This window comes from Crinia signifera, chromosome 7 (genome assembly GCF_055691185.1).
Source record: "Crinia signifera chromosome 7, ASM5569118v1, whole genome shotgun sequence".
Classification (NCBI taxonomy): domain Eukaryota; kingdom Metazoa; phylum Chordata; class Amphibia; order Anura; family Myobatrachidae; genus Crinia; species Crinia signifera.
The window spans coordinates 81,327,989-81,341,519 of NC_139223.1; positions in this window are offsets into that span (position 1 = coordinate 81,327,989).

Consider the following 13,531-nt stretch of genomic DNA (forward strand, 5'->3'; position numbering starts at 1 on the left):
CTTAGCCATGTCGACCTATACCATGTGTTGACCTAAGACATGTCAACCTTCAGTGGTCGTCCCAATGCATGTCCACCTTATATGTGTCGACCTAATGACCATATACCGTGGAACAATACAAAATCTTTGACAAGCCACTTATACTTTATTTGCACATATACATAAAAGTTCTTGGATCATTTCGAACCTAATGGGCGAGTTTTAATAAAGTGCGATTTTTAGACTTTTGCAATTTCCCCCCCCCCCCCCAAAAAAGGCTGAATTCGCACCTTTTCCAAAAATCGCACATTTAATCTGATGCGAATTATGGTAAAAATCTAATTTTTTGCCGCTAATTCGCATTTCGTTAAAAATCAATTATTAAAAAAAATCCTGAATTTCGGAAAATACGAATTTGTGCAATTTCAGAACCTTACTAAAAATCGCATCCCATTAAATCTCACCCTACCACTCCATCTTTGGCAAGAGATATGCTACAGACACAGTAATAACAAGGACTGAAAACCCTACAAGATATGTTATTGTTGATTACTATAAGTGATCTTTGTTCTGTGAATTAATTTCAAGTGCCCTAATCATTTAAAATCTGATAAATTACAAAAATGAGCAAATTGTTATGCTCAGCTCGGGATTTTGGGTCTATTATTACCAATAACAAATTGTGACACTTTCACTTCTATCTCTCTAACTTGCGTAATGATTAAATGATAGTTTGTGTATGAAATTAGATGCCGCACATAATGCTGAAGCAAGCTATTTATAATGCAGTAACTCACTCTACATAGAAGATCTTCAATAATTGGCAGCATGAGAACACTGACTCTGTTTACTTCCAAGCTAAGATAGAATTCCAGTAATTGGTTCACATACTTTGCAAAGTTGGCACAGACATGTCTTCACATATTAACAAAATACAGCATAAGCATTTATTTTTATTGCATTAGTCAAGTGCTTTACATCTTCTTAAAAACTGAAAATTACACTGTGACTGTGTTAATCTTTTAAATCACCCCATATACTAGAATTAGAATGTAGTCAGGTATACTGTGCATGTAATGCATACCTAAACTGTATAGTGCATTAGGGAAAAGGCTTTCTGTGATGATAGATTAATCTAAATCCTCTCTAGTTTTCAAGCTAAGCACAACAACAAATAGGTCATTGCTTTGCCAGGTGGCATACTCAAATACTTGTACAGAAAATATTTTTTACAAAGCTGTTAACATAGTTATGTAATGTGAGCTTGTATTGATGCACATTACATATCTTATTTATAGGCCCTAATTATAACCAGTCAGGGTACAGTTTTCAAAGATTTTATCAGTAATATGATGCTGAATAAATACCAAAATCTTAATTTACAGAACTTAGAAAAACAATCAACCAGCAAAATAATAATAATATTAATAATATAATAATAATAATAAGGTACTTGTGTACAAGCACGGCGCCCATCGCATCGCAGACCATATCGCATGCGATGCGATGCGACGAGATATCGGCCGATGTTGTACAATGGCATACAATTTTAAAATTGTATTCCATTGTATATGGCATACAATGTCATATAATGCGATGCGATTATAAATTGTATAAGCACCCTAATGGGTGCTTACAATGGTTAAATGCACCCCTACGCCACCCCCCAAGTATAAACGAGAACCCGAAGCGTGGTGAGCGCAGCGAGCCCGCGTGGGGTGGCGGTACGCGTCCTACGACCTTTTCATACCCCCACTATCCACGTCAGCGTGGAGTTGAGAATAGAAAGTGTGGCGAGCGCAGCGAGCCACCAAGCCCGAAGCGTGGCGAGCGCAGCGAGCCCCGTGAGGGGACGTGGATACCTGTGAAGCCCACTAGGGGACGCGGATACCTGTGAAGGTATCCGTGTCCCCTCGCCACGCTTCGGGCTCGGTGGCTCGCTGCACTCGCCACACTTTCTATTCTCAACTCCACGCCGACGTGGATAGTGGGGGTATGAAAAGGTTGTAGGACGCGTAGTATAAAGTATCAAGTATAAACATGAACCCAAAGCGTGGCGAGCGCAGAGGTACGCGTCCTACAACCTTTTCATACCCCCACTATCGACGTCGGCGTGGAGTTGAGAATAGAAAGTGTGGCGAGTGCAGCGAGCCACCGAGCCCGAAGCGTGGTGAGGGGACGCGGATACCTTCACAGGTATCCGCGTCCCCTAGTGGGCTTCACAGGTATCCACGTCCCCTCACGGGGCTCGCTGCGCTCGCCACGCTTCGGGCTTGGTGGCTCGCTGCGCTCGCCACACTTTCTATTCTCAACTCCACGCTGACGTGGATAGTGGGGGTATGAAAAGGTCGTAGGACGCGTACCGCCACCCCACGCGGGCTCGCTGCGCTCACCACGCTTCGGGTTCTCGTTTATACTTGGGGGGTGGCGTGGGGGTGCATTTAACCATTGTAACCACCCATAGGGTGCTTATACAATTTAATATCTAATTTCAGTTAAAATCGCATCGCATGCCTTCGTGTGTATGGCATGCGATGCGATTAAAAAATTGGGCGACTAATTATCGGGGCGCCGTGCTAGTACACAAGTACCAATAATAATAATAATAATACTACCACTACTACTACTACTACTACTACTACTACTACTACTACTACTACTACTACTACTACTACTAATAATAATAATAATAATAATAATAATAATAATACTTAACATTCCCAAACAGGGTGCCATGCTATAGATTTTTTTTATATATATATATATATATATATATATATATATATATATATATATATATATATATATATATATACAGGGCAATTAGGACTGGCACTTGGACTGAAAAGAAGATGGAGGAGGTGCCTTTCACAAAGATACATAGCAGCAAATTTTTCCAATAGATGAAAAAACAAGAGGCGGCACTCTCAGGATACGTGAAAAAACAATGTATTCAAATCATATCAAATGGGTGCAAAAAAACACTTAAGGCTGTGTTTTTTTGCACCCATTTGATATGATTTGAATACATTGTTTTTTTCACGTATCCTGAGAGTGCCGCCTCTTGTTTTTTCATCTATTGGAAAAATTTGCTGCTCAGTAGCGCACGCAGGGGGGGTTTCTGAGTACCCAGAAATCCCCCAGGAGTCTAAGGGCCCTAAGCTGAAAGCTGAGGGTCCCCTCTTTCCATGGGTACAAGAATTTTAAAAATCGGCCCTTGGGAACCGGAGATATCTGACTTCAAAGCAGTGGTCCCCATCCAAGCTTGTTAATTGCTCTTTCCAGTCAGATATTTCAGGTTCTGTCTGACTTAGAGTTTTTCTGAGGGTATATTCCAAAAACTGGGACTCTTCCCCCCCCCCCTTTGATGGACACTAGTAGCTTGTCTCTACTGTACCCAGAACCAGAGATATCAGCCTTCCAGCAGCTGGTTACTGCTCCAGCTCCACACACCTGTATGTAGTTTTATATACTCGTTGGCAGATTGCTCTGCCTCCTGAGCTCTGATCCCCTAGTCCCCAATACCATTTGGTAGGTGGAATTCTCTAGTTTAAATTCCATTAAAATATAAGAAATCTATTTCTGGGAACTGGAGATATCTGCAGTCAAGCAAGCTGTCCTCCCATCAGACAATTATGAATAATAAGCCCACTCCACTATACACCCCTCCTCTGCATATTAAACATCCTCTACCACCCTGGAAGTTATGTATCAGGGCCCCTTCATTCAGCCCAATGCCCGCTTCTCCCACCATCTGTGCAGTAAAGGGGTAATTAGTGGAAATTACTGATCCAGGCCCTACATGCTAAGCGGTTGATATAATACCCCCTACCACCTGGGGGACATCAAAGCTCCCCCCACCCCTACCGCTGGAGGATCGGTAGGTGCCCCAATATATTGCTGGGGCACTGCTGTTGACGCCCCTGTATGTGTGTATATATATATATATATATATATATATATATATATATAATTATTATTTATATACATGTGGTCTACCTATAATACTTTAACTGATCCGAGCTATACTGGGTCACCTAAGTGTCCATCTCCGTGCTTTGCTCCGCCCCTCTCTGGAAACCCCCTTCTGAAAATCCTGCGTTTGCCACTGCTGCTATATATATATATATATATATATATATATATATATATATATATATATACATACATATATACATATATATATGCTAATGATTATGATTAATTGGTTACCTATTTAAACACATAAGAAATGTGAATGCTTCATTGGAGTTTAACTGCATCTCAGATGGTTTCTACACTGATAAGATGTGTATTTCATCTGGAGATTTCTATGTACTGGAAAAATAATGGATTTAACTTATTGGATAATTCCTTTCTGAACATTGGAGGATGGGTCTCATGTACTGTATTAAAAAACAAAGGTCATCTTCTTCTTAATGACTGGGGTCTATTTTTTCTTTACACAGCCATTTTGTATATCCTAACTTCTCTGTAGAAAAATCTGATTTCAATATATGTAAATTTTACACATCATTACAGTGTACTGTTGGTAAAATAATTTGCACAACCGGTACTTGTTTCCTAGCACGGTGCCCACGATTTTAATCTTGTTACATAGTTTTGATCGCATTGATCACACCTGATGGGTGATTAGTATGTTATATGCACCCCCATTGTTAACGCCACCACCACTATTAATGTCAACCCGAAGCGTGGCGAGCACAACGAGCCTGCGAGGGGCGAAGGCACGCGTCCTCTGACCTTTTCATACCCCCACTATCCACGTCGGCGTGGAGTGGATTTTATATAGTGTGGCGAGCGCAGTGAGCCATGGAGCCCGAAGCGTGGCGAGCGCACGTGGATAACTTCACATGAATTATGCGTCCCCTCGCGGGGCTCGCTGCTCTCGCCGCACTTCGGGCTTGGTGACTCGCTGCGCTCGCCACACTATATAAAATTGACTCCACATCGACGTGGATAGTGGGGGTATGAAAAGGTCAGTGGCGTTAATGATGGGGGTGCATATAACATACTAATCACCCATCAGGGTGCATGTACAATTAAATCAACCTTTTGATCGCATCGATCGCATCGCATGCCATTTTAATGGCATGCGATTCGATTTTAAGATTGTACAGTGCTGCTCTTAGGACCCGAAAATCGTGTCCATCGCATACCATCGCATACCACTAATTAAGGCATGCGATGGTATGTGATGGGCACCGTGCTAAGAAACAAGTACCGCACAACCTTTTTTTTTTTTTTTTTACAAATGTACTATACGAGGTGGAATTGTCTAGCCCAATACTGATGAGCTTGTCATTATGTTTATTTCAGTGGGCCGCCTGAACCATTATGTTAAATTTGTTGAGCTGTTAGCTAATCAGTGTGGAAGGGGCGGAGTCTTAGCAGGGGTTGTGGCTCCTGCAGGCACCATAGGAGATACAGAGAGTTTTGAAGTCCACATACTTATTGCCTTTCAGATAATGTAGGTGGCAAATGAGTGTTAAATGTCCAGTCCTAACTTTTTTGTAAACACAGCCTATAACATGACAGTTAGGAGCTGAGCGGCTGGACATTTATCACTCTTTATCACTCTCACGTTTATCTTTTTAGGCTAAATTTCTGAGTTTAGCCTATTTATAAAATTATACTATCGTATCTGATCTCCAGCATTCCCTTTTGGAATATTTACCCTACTGGACCTCCCACTATGTATTATAATTAATGACTGCATCCCCAGATGTCTTTCTCCGCAAATAAATAGTGCAACCCTTTCTTAAATATACTAAGTGAATTTACCCCTTTACTGCATAGATGGTGGGAGATGGGGTGGGAGAAGGGGGCATTGGGCTGAATGAAGGGGCCCTGATACATAACTTCCAGGGTGGTAGAGGATGTTTAATATGCAGAGGAGGGGTGGGCTTATTATTCATAATTTTCTGGTGGGAGGACAGCTTGCTTGACTGCAGATATCTCCAGTCCCCGGAAATGGATTTCTTAGAGTTTAATGGATTTAAAAACTAGACAATCCCTCCTACCAAATGGTATTGGGGACTAGGGGATAAAAGTTCAGGAGGCAGAGCAATCTGCCAATGAGTACATAAAACTACATACCAGGTGTGTGGAGCTAGAGCAGTAACCAGCTGCTGGAAGGCTGATATCTCTGGTTCTGGGCACAGTAGAGACAAGCTACTAGTGTCATCAAAGGGAGAGAGTCACAGCTTTGGAATATTCCCTCAGAAAAACTCTAAGTCAGATAGAACCTGAAATATCTCACTAAGAAGAGCAATTAACAGGCTTGGATGGGGACCACTGCTTTGAAGTCAGATATCTCTGGTTCCCATGGGCCGATTTTTAAAATTATCATACCCATGGAAAGAGGGGACCCTCAGCTTTCAGGCTATGTTCATTAGATTCCTGGGGGGTTTCTGGGTACTCAGAACCCCCCCCCCCTGCGTGTGCTACTGTTATTTGATGCCCATGTGTCACATTGGAAAAAAGGCGCTAGTCTGGCTAACCTTTCCTCAGTCTTTGCCTTTCTCTGGACCTTCTCTAGTTCCATTTTATCATTTTTAAAGTTAGATGCCCACAACTGGACACTGGGCATCTCACATTAGGACACAGAACTGGATATTCCAGATGAGGTCTTACTAATGCTTTATACAGGGGTAACATCACAAAGGCATCCCTAGCCTTTATATCTCTTTTTATGCAGGAAAGAATCCTGTTTGCTTTTGCTGCTGATATTTGACAGTAATTAATACAGCTAAGTTTATTGTTTATTTTAACCCCTAATACCTGTCTCCTGATTGGATTTTGGGCAGCCAATCATGTACATCACGGGGAGGAACATAGAATGTAAAAATTCCCCAATACTCCTGGTCCACTTAGAATGCATATATTTTTTTAAGTGTCCTAGATGCCTTCATGGAATGATAATTAGCCATGGCTCACCAGAGAAGGCTAGTTGAAGAAGGCTCTATCTGTACAAGTACCAGTGGGCCCTTTACTACCCTGCATGCTGGAACTTGTGGTTCACTAAGTCCCTGCATGCAGTGCAAGCTTGCTGGGACATGTAGTTCTTTAACAATGTACAATAATTGTATTATTATTTTTTGCACTTAAACCATCAGCTTGGTGCCCACTGCCCTGGGGCACTGGGGACAGCCCTGGGCTTCATCCCAGGCATGGATAATTCTGAAGAGGGACCATTATTGGGGGTCCCCACTCCCCCCAGGGTCCCTGCTTGGGCTGAACAGTCGTCAGGGGGATTAATGCTTTGGCCAACGATACTAATATAAATAGTTTCCCCCAGCTCTGGCATTAACCTGCTGGCTGTTTTGGCCCAATGCTGGTTTCCAAAATATGGGAGACCACTACTCATTTTGTCCCCCATATTTTGCCAACCAGGACTGGCCCTTGAGCCTGGTGCTGGTTTTAGAAATTACAGGGATCCCCTGTTTTCTCTTTTGGCCCCAGAATTTCTAAAACCTGGACTGTCTTTTTGAGCCCTGGGCTGGTTATAGCCATGAGGGGGGGGGGGGGGGGGGGGCTTACACCAATTTTTTACAGACTGAAGCCTGCAGAGATCTAACTGATCCGTGCAGGCTGCCGATTCATATTTGATATACGGTCACGAAATACGAATACAATGACGAAAAATACAGCCATCTACGCCATTGGGAAATAAGAATCCTGTAAATATGGCAGAGTAGCAAATCTGCACTATTTATGAGTTGTATTTTCTGAAAAATATGGCCGATGCCGGTCGTATGCATTCATATCTGGCATCGGCCATATTCGTATTTATCAGTATATTTCCCCCATTATTCCTTATTGCTGCTCTGATTTCCTTTTTACAGGTTTTATTGCATTCCTCATATAATGCCTCCTTATTACTATTCGACTTGTGCAGTTTGAATGCTCTCCTCCTTTTCGCCATAACGTCCCTTAACATTTTTTATTCATATCAGCATAAACCTTATACCTTTCCCCTTATGACAAATAGTAATAATCTTTTGTGTTTTCAGTAACGACTTAAAGTTGTCTCACATCTGTTCAATGTTTCTCCCTCCAAAACCTGCCTCCCAATCTATTGAAATTGTCTTTCCTGAAGTATAATGTTCTAGTTTGTCCCTTACAGTATATTGCTGTATCTGAAAATAATTTATGGTGTGACAATATTGTGGTCACTGTTACCCAGGTGTTTCTCATATTTGCTATTATCTCTTCATTATTAGTCAGTACTAAGTCAAATATAGCCCGTCTCTAGTTGGTTCCTTCACTGTTTGAGACATATAAAGATCCTTCAGTATGTTCAGGAACCTGTTTTTTTAGCTGAACTACAGTACACGTCTCGTTACTCCAATCTATGTCTAGATAAATAAAGTCTCCCATAATGAGATCTTAGCCATTTTCTGCTGCCCTCTTTTTGATCTAAGAATAGCTCCTCGTCTGACTCTTTAATTTTGCTAAAATACCAGAATATTTATATTCCAGCAGAAGTTTGATACAAAATACATGTTTCCATGGGTAATGACCCAGGTAGGTGAAAACGTAGATGGTGTGTTGAGGGTGCATACGGGAGTTCTCCTACTGGATGGAACAATGGGGCAGATGTATAAAGGGTCGTTATGGGGGAGAAGGGGTATCAGCGCACGTTATGTGCACTGATACCGCTTCTCCCCCATGTATGAAGGAGGTGAGATGCGGTAAAGGACAGGAACGCTATGCGCCCCTGTCCATATCGGCGCTGCTATCAAAATGATAGCAGGCCGAATGTATGAACGGTCAGCATCGCTGACCGTTCCGCACGAAGCCTGCTTTGGCTTTGCCAGCATCAGGCTGGCGAAGCCCTATCTAAACAGCAGGGACAGCGCTGTCCCTGCTGTCAGCTGTGGGCTGCGCTGGGGATCTCGCGTGAACAGCGAGATCCCGCGCATGCCCAGTGCGGCCGGCCGGGGGACAGGAGATAGTGCATCAGTATTAACTGATGCGCTATCTCCAGAAAGGGACATCGCCGGAGGGGGGAGTTAACGCTCCCCCGCTTCGGCAGACAAGATGTTAATACATCTTGTCGATGTCCCTTCCTGCTTCGCCTCGCTATTGAGGCGAAGCAGGAAGTATCATAGCGGCGCGATAAGCGCTGCTATGATACATCTGCCCCATTGTCAGCAGATACACAAGCCCATCTGGTAAGAATATTGCATTTGTCTCTGCAGGAACTGAGGTTTTTATCCTGATTATTTTAGGCATGCTCTGTGCATTTTAGATCAGCTGTGCACACTTGGACTGATGACAATTTTATCAGCAGTCATTTTTATTATATATTATATTGTGGCAGATGATGTTTATTATCTGTCCTGCCCTATTTCAAACACATGGGTAAGATGAATAACGGGCAATGACTATCAGTAGGGTAAGTCTGCTCTTTACCTCAAATGGAGATTTGGGCATGGTTACACTTCATTACGCACCTCTTGAAATTGTTTCTGCTCAGTTCTTTTGAGTCATGCTCAGGGAACAAGTGTTGTATCCATGACTATGAATGAAGATTTACGGGCATCAATCAGCATAGTTCAATGCATGGTTACACCCAGACCTGTTTACAAAAACTTGTATGGCGGTGTATACTGTAGTTACTAGTGTATACATGCATATACTGTACAGTATGTGCTAATGTTAGCGTCAGATGTTCACAGATAGTGTTGTGTCACGGCTCTAGCATGCTGTGCAGTGTAAAAGCTATGAGCCTGATTCTGGTACAAAAGCATATTCTCTCTAATGGACAAAACCAGGTGCACTGCAGGTGGGGCAGATTACTTAACTCTTTTCCTTCTTATAGTAATGCTCCTTACACATGATGCCACACAAACTGTAATGCCCATTACAGAACATGCCACACACTGTAGTTCCCATTACACATTATGACCCATGCCATAAAATATAGTAGACATTATGCCACATACCATAATGCTTAAGTAACGTTATGCCACACACCATAATGCTCATTGCACATGCCACACATTATAATGCTTAATTCACTTTTATGCCACACTATAATGCTCATTACACATTATGCCACACACCATAATGCTTTAGGGTAATGCTATACATTCAGTGGCATAATTTTAAATTTGGCACACCCCCATGGCATTTTAGTGCCACTTACACATAATGCACCCTTTCGTGCTACTTGCATGCATAATGTTCCCTGTAGTGTTGCATATACCCAGGGCCAGCGCTACCCACTCAGCAGCTCCTGCAAAGCAGGGAGGCACCATGCTGAAAAGGTGCTGTCTTCCTCCCTGCTCTGCTAAAGCTGCCTCAGCCCCCACTGTCACTGCCTCCTGCACGCCGCCCCCAGGCAAGCGGCAGTATAAAGATTTGCTCCCTGCACCGCGAGTGCACACAGCCTGCATGCCGCCCACAGTGCCTTTCTGACAGCGAGCGGCAGTATGGAGAAGCTGAGCAGTTCCCTGCACCGCGCACACACTGTCCTCCTCCTGCCCCCTCTTCCTCATGGACACTTGCGCTGAGGCATGTAGCGCTGTCTGTGAATGCCTGGATGACATGTCATGTCCGGATCCACCCTCTACCCTTTGCTCTCTGCATCTGTCAGCTGTCAATCAAATGACAAACAGGCAGCAGCGCCGTCTCTCCTTCCTTCCCTCTTCTCAGTGTGCTGTGCCAGTGCCACTGTCAGTCCTCAACACTCCAGCCCCTCTTCTTTCATCTGCTCCTTCTCTCCCCTCCTTTCCCCCTCAGTCACGAGAGGGGAGTAATAGCGTCCTGTCTACTCAGATAGAAGAGGAGGGACTGCACAAGAGTTAAACAGAAAAAGAACAGTGAGTCTTTTATTATACATGTTTATAACACATTTTTTAATAATTGTAGATTTTTTAATATAAATTTAGACACTTTTTAAATAATGGGCTGAGTCATGTGCCTAAAGGTGGTCGTACACACTGCAATATCAGCGTGCGATGCGATGTGCGCTCCTGCCGGCATCGCATCGCACAGTACAAAAAGTATGTGCTGCACATACTTTTTGCACTGCTTTCGGATCGCACACACATTGCATGCATGCCGTACGATGTGATCTAGCCCATAACGTATGCGATTCCCGCAGCGTGTATGGGCACCTTTAGTGCCTGCAACATTTTGCGGACACAGCACTGAGATGGTGTATGCATACATGTACATGCACCTGAGATCCTCCATAGGATCGCATGTTGCATACGCTCCCACAATCGGGCTGTAGCTTGTTGCAATGGCAATTTGAAAAGGCGCAAAATTTATGGTTTGCAGGAGGGCGCCGGATACCCTACCACCGGCCCTGCATAAACCCCCCAGCAGTGCCCCTTTATACACATAATGGTCCCAGTAGTGCCACTTACACATATAATGCCCCCCTGTAGTACCACCGCATTACACACATAATGCCCATACTAGTGCAGCTTACAAATATATGCCCTCCATGTAGTGCCGCTGCCTTACACACATAATGCCCCCACTAGTGCTGCTTACACGTATAACACCCCTACTAGTGCTGCTTAAATGCATAATGCCCCTGAAGTGCTGCTTAACTATATTTTGGTTGCCTGGGGCTCAATGCTGGTTGCCAGGAGTTCCATGCTCATTTCCAGGGGGGGAATTACATGCCTATTGCCAAGAGGATTACATGCCCATTGCCATGGGTTAAATGCTTATGACCAGGGGTGATTACTTACTTGTTGCCAAGAGGGATTGCATGCTTGTTGCCATAGTATTGGTGAAACCGAGAAGCCGACAGAGCGCGAGCTCCGGGCGCCAAAGAGTAGCAGGGCATCCGGCACCACACTCGCTGCCATCAGTATTGGTGAAACCGAGATCACCTCCACCGACCAAACGCGCTGCCTCGGTGTCATCATTGACTCCTCCCTCTCTTTCACCCCCCACATTCGTGCTCTCTCACAGTCTTGCCGCTTTCACCTACGCAACATCTCACGCATCAGACCATTCCTCTCCACTGACGCGACCAAAATTCTCATTCACTCTCTTGTCATCTCCCGCCTTGACTACTGCAACATCCTTCTCTCTGGGCTACCTCTCACCCGCCTCGCACCTCTCCAATCCATTCTTAACGCTGCTGCTAGGCTCATCTTCCTCTCCCACCGCTCTACCTCCGCCTCCCCCCTCTGTCTATCTCTTCACTGGCTCCCCATTCCTTTCCAAGTTCTCTTTAAACTCCTCACCACCACCTACAAGGCTCTCTCCTCCTCCACCGCTCCTTACCTCTCTTCACTGATCTCTATCCACACTCCCTCCCGTCCTCTTCGCTCCATCACTGACCGCCGACTGACCTCTCACCTAATCACCTCCTCCCACTCCCGTGTCCAAGACTTCTCTCACGCTGCCCCCCTGCACTGGAACAACCTCCCGCCACTCATCAGGCTTTCTGATTCCCTTACCTCCTTCAAGCGCTCCTTTAAAACCCACTTTTTTCGACTAGCCTATCCCTCCTCCTAACCTCTTTTGATCCTCCTATCCTGCCTCCGTTCCCCTCCGTTCCTACTTATCCTATTGTTTTTCGTTCGTCCACCCACCTATTTTTAGTATGTTAACTCTTATGAGTAGGGCCCTCCTTCCTCATGTACTCACCCTACCTCTTTACCTCACCTGTGCTCCTGTCCTGTTCTTCCCTTCCTCTACTTCATCTTCAGTCTCCTCAACAATTTTGACACCTACTTCTGAACTGATGCTGATTTTAGTTCTACCAGCTATACCCCTATTTATACTGTATTTTTCAACACACCCTGTACGTTACCTCATAATTTTTTTGTTTGCTATGTACGGCGCTGCGGACACTTTGCGGCGCCTTATAAATAAACGTACTACTACTACTACTACTACATAGGGGTTTACATGCTTGTGGCCAGGGATGATTACATGGTTGTTGCCTGGGGGAGTTAAATGCTCATTGCCCAGGGGGAGTTAAATTGCCCACCCGCCAGCCTACCTGTCCACCTGCCTGTCTGCCGCAGAGGCGCAGAGTCTCTGACATCATTACAGAGACCCTGCACCCCTGCAAAGATGGCCACAACCGCAAAAGGAGACAGCTACTAGAGGTCCTCCTGCACCTCTAGCATCTGTCAGTGTGACAGATGCAGCACCTTTAGTGTGTCTTTCCTGTTATGGCAGCTGGGGTGCAGGGTCTCTGTAATGCTCTTAGACCAGTGGTTCCCAAACTGTGTGCCGTGGCTCCCTGGGGTGCCTCAGGACACTTGCAGGGGTGCCCTGGGTTGGTGGTCCAGGACCAACAAAAAATATTAATGGTGCATTATTTATTAGAAAAAACAGTGCTGGTGGCTGCCAATCATAAAATGTGTACAAACAGAAGCAAACCCTGCCATTTGCCACATAACTGACATGAAGAATCGCATATAAACACAATCTAATAAAATACATTTTGGCCTAGGGATGCTCGCGCTCTGTCGGCTCCACCCCCATTATGCTCCTGACTGGCCATAGCCTCTGAGCTAAAATTTTAAGTTTTTGAAAATCGCTGCAATACATAGTGGTAATT